The sequence below is a fragment of the Sarcophilus harrisii genome, chromosome 1 (assembly GCF_902635505.1).
Source record: "Sarcophilus harrisii chromosome 1, mSarHar1.11, whole genome shotgun sequence".
Classification (NCBI taxonomy): Eukaryota; Metazoa; Chordata; class Mammalia; order Dasyuromorphia; family Dasyuridae; genus Sarcophilus; species Sarcophilus harrisii.
In genome coordinates, this window is record NC_045426.1 from 370,859,283 (window position 1) to 370,873,664 (window position 14,382).

Here is a 14,382-nt window from a genome sequence, read left to right on the forward strand (position 1 = left end):
AATGCTGGAGAAACTGACGCAAGATAGAAATTAGAGTTTTTAATAATTTATTTGAAAGGGAGAGATTGTACTGCATTCAGCAACCAATGTGAGTTCTCAATGATATATATATATATATATATATATATATATATATATATATATATATATATATATGTATGTGTGTGTGAAAGAAAGAAGCAAAGAAAGAAACAAAGAAAGAAAGAGAAAGAAAGGGAGAGAGAGAGAAAGAGAGAGAAAGAGAGAAAAAAGAGAGAAAGAGAAAGGAAGGGAGAAAGGAAGTGAGAAATGAAGGGAGAAAGTAAGGAAGAAAGGAAGGAAGAAAGGAAGGGAAAAAGAAAGAAAAAAAAGAAGAAAAAATGACATTAAGAATGTTTACAATAACTTTTTTTTCTTTTGCTTAAAGTTACCATTTCCAAGTCACTCTATCAGTCTGTCTTTGCTTTTTTTTTTTTTTTTTTTTTTTTTTAATTTAATAGCCTTTTATTTACAGGTTATATGCATGGGTAACTTTACAGCGTTAACAATTGCCAAACCTCTTGTTCCAATTTTTTACCTCTTACCCCCCACCCCCTCCCCTAGATGGCAGGATGACCAATAGATGTTAAATACATTAAAATATAAATTAGATACACAATAAGTATACATGACCAAAACATTATTTTGCTGTATAAAAAGAATCAGACTCTGAAATATTGTACAATTAGCTTGTGAAGGAAATCAAAAATGCAGGTGGGCATAAATATAGGGATTGGGAATTCAATGTAATGGTTTTTAGTCATCTCCCAGAGTTCTTTCTCTGGGCATAGCTGGTTCAGTTCATTACTGCTCCATTAGAAATGATTTGGTTGATCTCGTTGCTGAGGATGGCCAGGTCCATTAGAACTGGTCATCATATAGTATTGTTGTTGAAGTATATAATGATCTCCTGGTCCTGCTCATTTCACTCAGCATCAGTTCGTGTAAGTCTCTCCAGGCCTTTCTGAAATCATCCTGTTGGTCATTTCTTACAGAACAGTAATATTCCATAATATTCATATACCACAATTTATTCAGCCATTCTCTAAATGATGGACATCCATTCAGTTTCCAGTTTCTAGCCACTACCAAAAGGGCTTCCACAAACATTCGTGCACATACAGGTCCCTTTCCCTTCTTTATAATCTCTTTGGGATATAATCCCAGTAGTAACACTGCTGGATCAAAGGGTATGTACAATTTGATAACTTTTTGAGCATAATTCCAAACTACTCTCCAAAATGGTTGGATTCGTTCACAACTCCACCAACAATGCATTAATGTCCCAGTTTTCCCACATCCCCTCCAACAATCATCATTATTTTTTCCTGTCATCTTAGCCAATCTGACAGGTGTGTAGTGGTATCTTAGAGTTGTCTTAATTTGCATTTCTCTGATTAATAATGACTTGGAGCATCTTTTCATATGACTAGAAATAGTTTCAATTTCTTCATCTGAGAATTGTCTGTTCATATCCTTTGACCATTTTTCAATTGGAGAATGGCTTGATTTTTTATAAATTAGAGTTAATTCTCTATATATTTTGGAAATGAGGCCTTTATCAGAACCTTTGAAACATAGATTGGAAAGGCATTGGTTAAGAGATTTTTAAAATAAGTTTTCCTTCAGACAAACTAAACAGAAAGGTAAACACACTAAAGAAAGAAATCCATATCACCTTCATTTAGTGTAGGGGAAGGCTTTTTTTTCCCTTGAGACAACTGGGGTTAAGTGACCCTTGCCCAGGGTCACACAGCTAGGAAGTTGTTAAGTATCTGAGGCCAGATTTGAACTCTGGTCCTTCTGACTTCAGGGCTGGTGCTCTATCCACTGCATCACCTAGCTGCTCTGTGTAGGGGAAGTTTCAATTAGCTTTATAGCATGTTTTCAGACACTCTTCTTGCAGCATCTGCCTACAAAATATTGAAGTCTGCCACTAACAATTTCAATTAAACACTAGGTACAGCTTATGTTTCCATATACTCATGATGATTTTCATCTCCCCAAGTTCCATTATCCTTTTTTGATGTCCTGCAGTCTTCTTTCCCTACCTGTAAACTCTTAGAATAGAGAGAAATTTCTTGACAGTTAAAGTATAGCTCCATTAGTACCAGTTTCAAGAAAAATTCTCTAGGTGATTAAAAGAGATGATGAGAGATTTTTGCCCAACCAGTGAGCAATAATTTTCACTTTCTTGAACTTTTCAATAGCCACAAAATGGTATATTCAAATGTGGCAGTGAAGCCAGGGACAGACTCTGTGGGGCATGAGGATTTTCCTGATTTAGTGATGCTATCACAAAAGTATCACCTATCCTTCAAATGGAGACAAACATAACTCCTTTTTTTTATGTCATAATAAATTTTCATGATCATGACATTTCTCCCTTTATCAGTAGGATAATTTGGCTGAATTTTCTTCTTAATGAATATAAAGGAATGTTTTGAGCATGGGATTAAAGTTAAGTGATACAAATTCTAATCCTAATTCTGCTTCTGATTTGACATAAATTTGTTATGTTGCTGCAATTGTTTTCACTTTAGTTTCTTTGCTTATAAAATAATGGGATTGGATTCTCTCTAAAGACTTCTCCTAGCATTAGCATTCTGTTTTATGGTCTTCTTGTTATTGTTCAGTCATGTCAATCATATCTGTCTTCATGAATTCATTTGGGATTATACTGGAGTGATTTGCTATTTCTTTTTCCAGCTCATTATATAGATGAGGAAACTGATGTAAACAGGGTAAAACTATTTGTCACAGTTATTAAGTGTGGGACGATGTTTGAACTCAGGAAGATGAATGTTCCTGATTTTAGGCCCAGTATTTCATCCACTTTACCACTTAGCTACCCACATAGTCTCAAAATATTTGCTAAACAATTACCATCTCAATCACTGAGTAATATGGGTTCATCCTTAAAGCAATTGCCCCAAATAGCATTTGTTCCCCAAAAATTCACTGTTGAGTACAACATGGTATCCATAAGTTTTTGCAGCTTTTTCTTGGCTTCAATCCACTATTCTGGTGGGTTAAACATGTCTCATATGACTTTGAACCTTACTGAGCTTGGCTTCCCAACCTAGCTTCTATGACTCCAATTCTAATTTTTCTAAAGCTTATTCTTAATTTCTAACTTGCTAATCAACTTTTATAGACCAACTTTCATCCCTGTTATACTAACAAACTTTTTAGCCATCAAAGAGTATGTCTTAGAGAAAATTTTAAAAATGTAAACAAAATATATTCCAGGATTAAAGGACAAAACATATTGTTTAAAAGAGAAATAAATAATTTTGAGTATCCTAGAAAAGACAGGTTTCTCAACCTATGGCATTCTCTATAAATACATTCTCTACAAATATCTTCAAGGTAACTAAATAACCAGCAGAGCAAACAACAAATTATTTACAGCTTCAAGAGATAGTGGAATATTATTGATAGTCTGAAGCTTGGAAAAGTAAAAAGAAAATTTAATTAGATAATGGAAAGTGAAGGTTATAAAATAAAAGCTGGAATGGACAAACTCATAAAAGATAGCCAAGATTACATCACAATAATAACATTTATATACACATACATAATTGTATAAAAAATCCACATGCCACAAATATATTCATTGCTTAGAACTTAGAATAAAAAATTATGAAACTGACAATAGATTTTGGTCATTATAATAAATCAGTATGTTCTTGCTATTCTTCCTCCTCCTTCTTTTTCTTCTTGTTCTTCCTTTTCTTGTTTCTTTTTTTTTTACTCATCTTGTTACTCTTATTACTTCTTTTACTTTTTATTTATATTGCAATGCCAATATCAATTCTATTGATTCAATTTTTATATTTGACCTCTTCAGCATTTAGAAAAGAGGGGCTTTTTTTTTCTTTTGGAAAACAGATAAGTTAAGGAAGAATCAGTTACTATCATTCTATTTTGAAGGTTGGCATATGAAAAGTCAATGAATAAATGAAACAATTGACAAGGACATTTAGGTATCAAAACTCTTCCATAAGCTATGTAAGGTATTAAGACTGCAACAACAATAAAAAGTAAAAGTCATGCCATTAAGAAGCTTATATTATTTGGGAAAGACTATATACACACATATACATGCATGCATATACATATGTTTATATAAATGTACACATGCATATACATATGAATACATTTGTGTATATGCCTATGTATACACACATACATTTATACACATACACATGCATATGTGTATATATACATATATGTACATACACATGCATGGTTGTTGTCCTTTGGGGGAACATAATAAGAGTAACCAAAATAATCATGAAATACCATGTAGAAGGTGACACTGAAGTTTTGAAATAAACTAGAAATTCTAAAAATTGACAGTGAGAGAAGGGCATATTCTAAGCATTTATCATTATGGCAATTATAAAGTAAATGAGATGGGAGGTAAAGTAGAATTTATGAAGAATACTAATAGAGCCAGATTGACTGGATTATAAACTAAATTAATCAGATTAATGTCTTGGAAAGGCAAATTGAGTGAATCTGGAAAAGGCTTTAATTGCCAAAAAGTGGCTTATTTGTTTGTTTGTTTTACTTTGATACTAGAGGTAATGAAGAAGCATTAGATTTTTTTTTTTTTTTTTTTTTGAGCAAGGAGATAGCAAGGTCGGACCTGTTCTTCAAGGAAAATCACTTTAACAGCTCTTTAGACTCATGGGTTGGGATGAAGAGAGATTTGTAGCAAGGACACAAATTAGAACATTATTTCAAGGATCTCAATAAAAGTATATGAAGACCTGAATGACAATAATGGTTTTGTGAGTGGAGAAAAGGTGTTTGATATGAGCAGTGTTGTAGAGTTAATGATGACAAAACTTGGCAAATGTATATTTTTTTTGAGGGAGAGTTAGGATTAGATAATTCTACTGAAGTTATAAATCTTAGTAACTGCATAGTGTCTGACAGAACTAGACAATTTTAGAACAGGGAAGAGTTTGGATAACAGGATGAGTTCATTTTGTTTTGGACTATTTGAGCCTGATGCATTCATGATACTATAGTGGTGTATTAATGATGTGATATGGAGCTTAGAAATGTAGACTTTGAGTATTGAGCATAGACATACTATTTAAATCTATGTGAGCTGATAAGGTCAGTAAGAAAGAATGAAGACTCATGAAAAAGTCTTGGGATTCACCCACATTTAGAGGAATTGATATAAATGCTGATCCATCATCCATCAAAGGTGACCAAAAAAAAAAAATTGGCTAGCTACATAGGAAGTAAACTCAATAATCATTTATTAAGCAATAAGCTCTGTACCAGGGATTGAGATAAAGACAAAGAATACGAAGAAAGACAAAAACAGTCCTTTTCAAAGAACTTACACATTATAATGGGGGAAACATGTAAACACATATACAAGTATACTTATCAATGAAAAAAAATTAAGGGACTATGTAAAGGCAAAGAGGGGGGGAAATGTCAATTTTCACAGATGATAACATGGTTTCAAGAACCCTACAGTGTCAATAAAAGTTAGATAAAACAATTCACAGTTTTGCAAAGCTGCAGGACAGAAAATAATCCCCCAACAATCATCAGTGTTTATGTATCTTTTATTAATTACTTCTCCAGTTCTTAATACATTTCCTGATACATTATAGGTGTTTTAAAAATGTTTATTGGATTTATTGGATTGGATATTGCTGTCCAAGTATTTTCTTTCTGTTTTATCATTCACATTTCTTTTCTACCCAAAGACTATTGATATTCCACAATGTCTACTTCATAAAAGATTATTTCTTAATACTTTCCTTTTGGGATTATAAAATTTAGAGTTTTAAGTACTTCAGAAATATTCTTATCAAACCACTTTACAGATGAACAAACTGAAGTCTAGGAAGTTTAAATTGTTCATTCTAGAAATAAAACTGGAAGTAAAAACAGAACCAGAATGCTAGTTATTGGATCGATATTTATTGCTTATAAAGGCAGCATCCTTTCCTCTGAGCAATAACATAGCTTCTAACTATTTAAAGATTTCCATGTTCTCCTTGTTTTACCAATTATATATTACTCTTTGTTTTTTATTCTCATACTGCTCTTTCATTTCTGTGCCTTTGTTTATGCCCGTCACCACCTTCCAAAAGGACTTATCCCTCTTACTTTCTGGGTTCAACTCAGGTGTTATCTTCTCAGTTACACATTGCTGGATTTCTTCTTTCAATTCCATTATCCCCCACAACAGAAAGTCATTTTTCTTTACTTAATTGCTAATAATATTCTACATTGTCCCCTCTTTTAATTTGCCTCAGACTCCCTTAAGTTATAGATGGAAATGTTCAAATCTTTCTGCTATGATGCCATGATTTTTTTTTAAGAACAGTGCTTGAATAACCTCTACTTTCTTATACTGAATGTCTTTTAAAAGTAAGTTTTTAATAAATCTTAATTTAACTTAATTGAACTAATATTGAGGAGACTCAGTAAATGTAAGATACTGAATCTATGTCAAGATTTTCTAAATTTAAATGAAATGTTATAACTATACTTAACATATAAGTCATTTCTAATACAATTTTTAAAATGTTTAAGTTATGGTTCTAATAACTGAACTATTAAATAAAATAATAAGATTGTTTAGAATATAACTTTTATATTCTGTGCCAGATTGCCATATTTGCCTTTATAAACTATAATTCAATGCCTTGAAGAAAATCATAGAAATTGTTTATTTTCCTAGAATTATAAGAATTAATTTTATTAACAAAGTATTACCAAGTAGATCATAAATAAAGTATCAATCTTCAGAAAATTTTACTTTAAAGCATCAAACTATATTATACCAGAAATAACATGTATAGTATTTCCAATACTGTTTTGTTTGAACTATTTCTTTTACTTATCAAACCATTTTTATAAGGAATATGAAGACTGACATTTGCCCAGTCCTTAAATTTTGAATTCATAAAATTATAGTTCCTTGAATTAGAAAACACCTTAGAACTTATTTTACCTTACTTATTATTAAAGTGTTAATCTTTCCTCCTTCATCCAAACCAATGATCATCTAGGCTCTTACTCTAGACCTCCAGTGATAGAGAAATTATTATCTATCAAGAGAATCTGTTTCATTTAAGGAGCTCTAATTGTTAGGAAGATTTTAACAGTCTAAACTTGTGAAATTTTATTATGTAATTTATTAATGAATCAATGTTTTTTGTCACTACTAAGTATAAATCATTGTGCTTACTGCTATGATAGGTACAGAATAAAAGAAAAAGGAATTTATAATCTAAGAACACAAATCATCCTATAACAAGTAAAAATGATTAGCACAAATGGTAAATGCCAAAGGAATTAAATTGGCATGATAAGGTCTGTTCTCTATAAACATTAATCTGGTAACTGTCTAAGAATCAGAGAAGAAAATGGAGGCAGGCAGCCTCCATTATACAATAGAGTGCCATGGAATTGGAATCAGAGAATCTAGATCAGCATGTGTATCACTAAAAATGTATGTATTACCTTTTAGCAGGACTTTGCATGATTTATCAAAGATACATATATTTAGAGTATTTAGTAGAAAAAAACATTTGCTCTCAAGACAAAGGTCATGTATTAAAATTCTACCTCAGACAACAATGATTCTGGACAATTGAGATAACCCCTCTAGAACTTACTTTTTAAACTGCAAAATGTATTAGGAATAGATGACCTCAAAGATCACTTCTAGTTCTATATGAATGCTCCTATGCATATGACTACACATTATATTTATACATATATATACAAATATGTATGACATATGTGTAACATATCTACATACATAGATAAATTAAATTATATGCATATGTGCATATATATACATATATACATATGTATTTCTTACACACATATATACATCCATTTTCTTGCCCATTGTACTCTTGAACTTTGTAAATGGCCTCCTATGATAAAACAAGAGCAAATGCAAGATCATATAAGGGAAAGACATCATTACTTATAAAAAGTTTGCGAATCAAGCCACAGGATCTAATAACCCCTTCTTTCACCTCAAGTAATACCTAAAGATGGAAAGTCATTGATTAAGAAATACAGACAAAACATAGCATCTTTTTTCCTTACCATTTCAATCATTGGTATGCTCAATGTGTAGGTTAGAAAGAGAGGAACTGAAGATGATTCCTCATAAAGAATAACTCATTTTCCTTTCCTCCACTATCCAACAACAAATATAAAATCACAGAGACTTTGCCATTGAAAAGCTATTTTCTGCCCTTCTGATGTTCATGTTTGATGTCTGCTTTAGCTAAGAATATAAGGTATGCTGTAGGATTGGAACCAAAAACACACAATTAGCTGATATTGGGAGTCACCAGACAGTTGAATTTGTGTATCTAATCCATCTTGATATCCACTGCACTATGTTTTATTATTCAATCATTTCAGTCATGTCCAACTTTTCATGAGTTCATCTGGGGTTTTCTTGGCAAAGATATTGGAGTGGTTTGTCATTTACTTCTCCAGCTCATTTTACAGATCAGGAAAATGAGGCAAACAGGGTTAAAAGTTGTGCTTGGCTTATATAGATAGGAAGTATCTAGGATCATTTTTGAACTCAGGAAGATGAGTCTTCCTGACCCCAGGCCAGACATTCTATCCACTGCCTCACCTATCTGCAAATATGTTATCCCTCTTAATAAAACTTATCAGGATTCATGAATTGTGTACACAGCTTGTGCTTTGATATTTCATTGGATATCTGGAAGTCCACAAAGTCATAATATAAAAAAGCATAAAAGAATTGATCTTACCTCCAATATACTACCTAACAAAATCAAAATTACATTACTTTTAATATGTGTTGTGATGATCAAATGAAATGTTATAGTTTTAAAGATTTTCTTTTTAACTGCAAAAATCAGGAGGCAGAACTTCATCTGACCCTTTATTCTCCTGTTTTCTGAAAATGGTATAAATTGAGATTGTATATATAATAATAGCTCATTTTTATATAATGCTTTACAAAGCAAATTAAAATTTTTAATGAAATTGTATATCTATCACTTCTGTGATAAGGTAATATTTTGCCCATTTAAGAGAGGAGCAGAGCTAAGAGAAGTGATTTATAAAAATTCATAAATTTATTAAGTAGAAGAACCTGGATTTGAACTATGCAGAATATTTTTGCAGAAGGACTTGCTGTACTTAATTGAATTGAACTCTTTAAGAGCAGGGAGACTTTCACTTTTTTTTCTTCCTATCCCCAGTGCCTATTAAAGGGGTTGGAACAAAGGTATTTAATAAATGTTTGTTGATTGATTGAAAATTACTTTTAAGGTGTGACTTGTGTGTGGTACAATCAGAATGGAATAGGATAAGCAATTATGCAACACCTAGCATATACTAGGTACTATACCATACACACACACACACACACACACACACACAGATAGATATAGATTTGGTTGTGTGTGTGTATATATATATATATTATAGTCTTATCTGAGTGTGTGTGTGTGTATATATATATATATATATATATATATTTATATATATATTAGTATCTGAGAAGAGCTTTCAAGAGTAAAGGAAGAGAGAGAGAAAGAAAGAAAGAGAAAGAGAGACAGATAGAGACAGAGACAGAGAGACAGCGAGAGAAAGAAGGAAGGAGAGGGAGAGAGAGAGAGGAGGGAGAGGGAGAAGGAGGGAGAGGGTAAGAGAGAGAGAAAAAAAAACAGAGAGATAGACAAACAGAGAGACAGACACAGAAAATTATAGAGAGGACAGAGAAAGACAGAGAGACAGAGGCAGAAAGATAGAGACAGAGGAAGAAGAAGAGGGAAAGGGAGAGGGGAAGAGAGAGAGAGACAGAGAAAGAGACAGACAGACAGAAAGACAGAGACAGACAAACAGACACAGACAGATACCGACAGAGGGAGGGGGAAGAAGTGGGGAAGAGAGAGAGAGAGAGAGAGAGAGAGAGAGAGAGAGAGAGAGAGAGAGCTGAAAGAAGAATTCTTTCAGTTGCTCAAAGGGGCTATGGAAAAGGCAGAGATATGAATAATTTCTAGAGACTTTCAAACAGGAAATGAGGGTTAAGGTAGAAAACATCTGTAGACACAGTAAGCCAGGAAGCAGGATATTTAGAAAGCCTTGGGCTAGGTTTTGAGTTTGCAGCTGGTACTTAAGATTGTCCTTGAGCTGGTCAGAAATCCTGACTGACTGTGTGTTGTGTTACATTACTGTCTTGTTCCCCAGTAAAGAAAAAAAACTCCAACATAACTAAAAAAATTATTGTAGTCATTACAGTATCTCTAATACAATCAGAGTACAATCAGAGTATACCGAATTTGTCAAATCTACAAGAATGCAAATTATTTCCCAATTGATAAACAGTCAAAAAGTATGAACAGTTAGTTTTCTAATGAAGAAATCAAAATAATTTATAATCATATGAAAAAGTTTTCCAAATCATTATTGATTAAAACAGTACAAATAAAAAACCTTCAGAAAGTATTTTATACCATACATCCATACACTAAAGTGATTGAAAGGGAAAGCAACAAATGTTTGGGAAGAAGAGACACTAAGTCATTGTTGGTAAAATTGTGAACTGGTTCATATATTTTGGAGAGCGATGTGGAATTGTGGCCAAAGAGTTATTAAATTGCCTATGCCCTTTGACCCAACAATACTACTACTAGATCTGTTTCAAAAAATGATTAAGGAAAAAAGGAAAAGAACCTATATATTCTAAAATACTTATAACAGGTCTCTTTGTGTTGGCAAAGAAATGGAAATTGTGAGGATGCCTATCAATTGGAGAATGATTGAACAACTTGTGTTATATGACTATGATGCAATATTACTGTGCTATAAGAAATAATGAGCTTGATTGACTGACTGAAAAAAATGGACATACTTGCAAGCAATATTGATTAGCAAAGTGAGCAGAACCAAGAAATATTATATAAGGTAAAGCAATATTGTTTTAAAAACAACTGAGCAAATAAGTTATTTTGACTATTATAAATACCGAAATAAAGTGCTAAAGATGTATGAAGATGATGCTGTTGAGTGGTCTAGATTCCTGGCTGTCTAGAAGTTAGTGGCTATAAGAGAGTTATTAAGAATCCCTTTTAAATCTGCCACAGGTTTTAGGAGCGAAAGAATTCACTCATTCCCAAATTATTAGTTGCAAAATGAAAGTTTATTGTTAGATAGAAATCAGTTTACCAAGAGACTGACTTTTATAGTGGCAGATCTATGGAAAATGGAGTTTTGCACTGAGAATGCAGTTCTCAGTGGACAGAAGGTCCTGGCAGTAAAGGGAGCTACCAAGGTCCATCTGCAAAGACTTTAGTTGATGGAAGCTATTATAGTGGGTATCTTGATGGGGGCTGGGACAGCCTGAGCAGGTCAGAACTAGTGGGGGCTGGGGCAGCCCAAGTAAGTCAGACCTAGTAGGGGCTGCGCCAGCAGGGTCTCCTATTGGAATTAACAACACTTCAAAGGGATGCTTTTGACCAGAATTGAAGGCTCTGGCATCCTGGAAAGATAACTTATCTAGAGAGGATATGCCTCAGCCAGGAGGGACTGAGAATCTGAAAGGGATCACAGATCAACAGGAAATACAGTTTCTTAAAGGGACAACCTGCTTCAAAGACATTATCTGCATCCAAAGAAAGAACTGATAAATAGAAATATATATGTAGAATGATATATATGTATATATTTGTGTCTAATGTTAGCTGTCACTAGACTGAGTTGAGAGGAGGGAATAAAGAAATTTACACAGTAACTTTATTTATATTTAAAAGAAATAGCAAGTTGTACATAATAGATTGCAGTTTCATGTTCAACCATCTTTTTCATTATAATATATGATGGAAATGTTCTTTTTATTCCATAAATTAAAATTAAAATAAATAAATAAATAAATTTAAAGATTTCATAAGAAAATAAAAGAGTTTGTGCAAGCACCAATAATAGGTCAATTAAACTGAAACAATATTTTTAGAGTTATTACATCAGGGATAAAAAAAATATTGTTACTTTTTTTTGTTCAATTAGCAATAAAAGACAGAGAATTAAAAGAATTCATGAAAATTATCAAATAGAAGATGGCCTATGCCAGAAGTTTCATAGCCTTAATTTTAAATAATTCCAGACAATTCATTTTCCTGATCAGAGCAACGGAGAAATTATAATCTTCCTATTCTTCAGTATTGGTTTGTGTTATCATTGCTTAAATAATAGAAGCAAAGAACCACAGCCCAAGAATCCTAATCAGGCAAATCCTACTTCTGATCCTGAATTCTTGGTTTCATCATACTTTTTAATTTGCTGTGGTAGGTATTTATTAAAATTTAACTTCTATATGAGTAGTAGAGTATGCCTGGCTTATGATTGCCACTAAATAATTTTCTTCTTTGGTGGCTTTATATATAAACTGGGGGGAATATTGTTAATCCATATCTCAGCATTGCAACTATTTAGTTTAATAATCAGAGATCAAAATGTACTTGTCATAAAGAACAATGATGATGATGATGATGATGATGATGATGATGATGATGCAAGCCATCAATTATTTATTACTAAACTGCATATCAGAATCTGCCCCAGGACATTTTAAAGCCATGTAGATACCCTTAACCAAAGCTCACAATGATGTGGGAGCCTGCCACATGAAAAATAAGAAATAGGATTGAGGCTGCAATTCTTGTACTTTATCATCAAAATGAAAAGTTTAAGATAGATAATGACATAATAGATGACAGATCTGTTTTCCAGAGAGGCAACCTGCTTTTTTTCCCCAAAGTTATAAAGAATCTAGTACTATAATTAGAAATATAAGCCAGCAATTTCTAAGTCCTTAGAGCTACCACTCCTCTTTCCCTTTATTGAGATCTTAAACTTTTATAATCTTATTAGAGCATGCTATTTATGAAATAAAGGCTATAATATTTATCCTAAGATGGGCTAGTTAATTTTACCCAGAACAAAATAGATTTCAGAATATATCTTGAAATTCATCTAGCTATTTCACGACTATATGCCCTTGTTAGACATACAGACTGAATCTAAAGACATAGGATGCGTGATTCGACAGATTCTGACGTTTAGAAATACTACTAAACATTCAGACCTTAAAGATACCAAACAGTAGCACTATCAACAAATTATTCAATAATGATTCATTGATGACATATTATGTGATCATTTATTTTCTAGGCTCTTTGCAATTTCTACCAAAGAAGTAATTTTTACCTTCAAGGGGATTACAATTTAGTTCTAAAGGTAACTCATTAAACAGCAGAAAGCTAATAGAAGCTATTATGTAATCAAAAGATGTGATCTACTAGAAAGAATAGAATGGATGAGAATCTCTCTGAGTTTCATAGTTGGTTCAGATTCAGTTTTTTTCCATTTGCATAAAAAATGTATTTATTACCTTCCCTACTTGCCTAATAAGACTATTTTAAGAATCCAGTGATAACACATGAAAAATAATTTTTAAATTGCAAAATAATGCATAAAGATATTATTAAGCACTAAGTTATATGGTGCAGGAAGTAAGTAAAATACAAATTCATAATAAAATTATGGTTAGAAGAAAAATTTTTAGCTGAAATGGTAAATACAGATAGATCATTTTTGTATATAAATCAAGGAGAAGACTTGGGTGGAAGGAAGCATTTAAATAGCACTCATTATGTGTCAGACACTGTGTTGACTGCTTTAAAGAGTACTTCATCCCAAAGACAAAGAAGAAATTAGCCATTTGATGCTATTTTCATCACTCTTCAAAATATTTATTAAGTTCACCTTTCATATGATATCATACTGGTTGTTCCATGTTGGTCAAATCACATTGCAATTTATGTGCATAGATAAATAATGGTGACCCAGTTCAGACACCTGTGTTTGATGTTTGATGTTTCACAAAAGGAAATGTCAATTGATTCAATTCATTTTGATTCAATTCAATTCAACAAACATTTATAAAGTGTCTACTATAAGAGTGAATCTTTAGAAATGCTAATTTCTTGTCCTAAAGCAACCTCAATATCTCAGAAATGGGTGGTTTCACCTTTACAGTGAGAATAATCACATTAGACATTTCATAAAATGAACAGTGGATAACGCTAATGTAAAAGAAGTAGGAGATTTACAAAACACACCAGAAATTCTTCATAATTGGATTTCAATTTTTTAAAAAGCCTTTCCCTTTGAAACCTGAACTGTAGCAATCAGTCCATGAGCCAGGATATTGCTAGCTAAAACTCCATTTCATTCCGTCTTGGCAGTGGAAATATGCCTGAAAGTAGCTGACTGCCAGAGGCATTGATAACTGTGACTATGCAG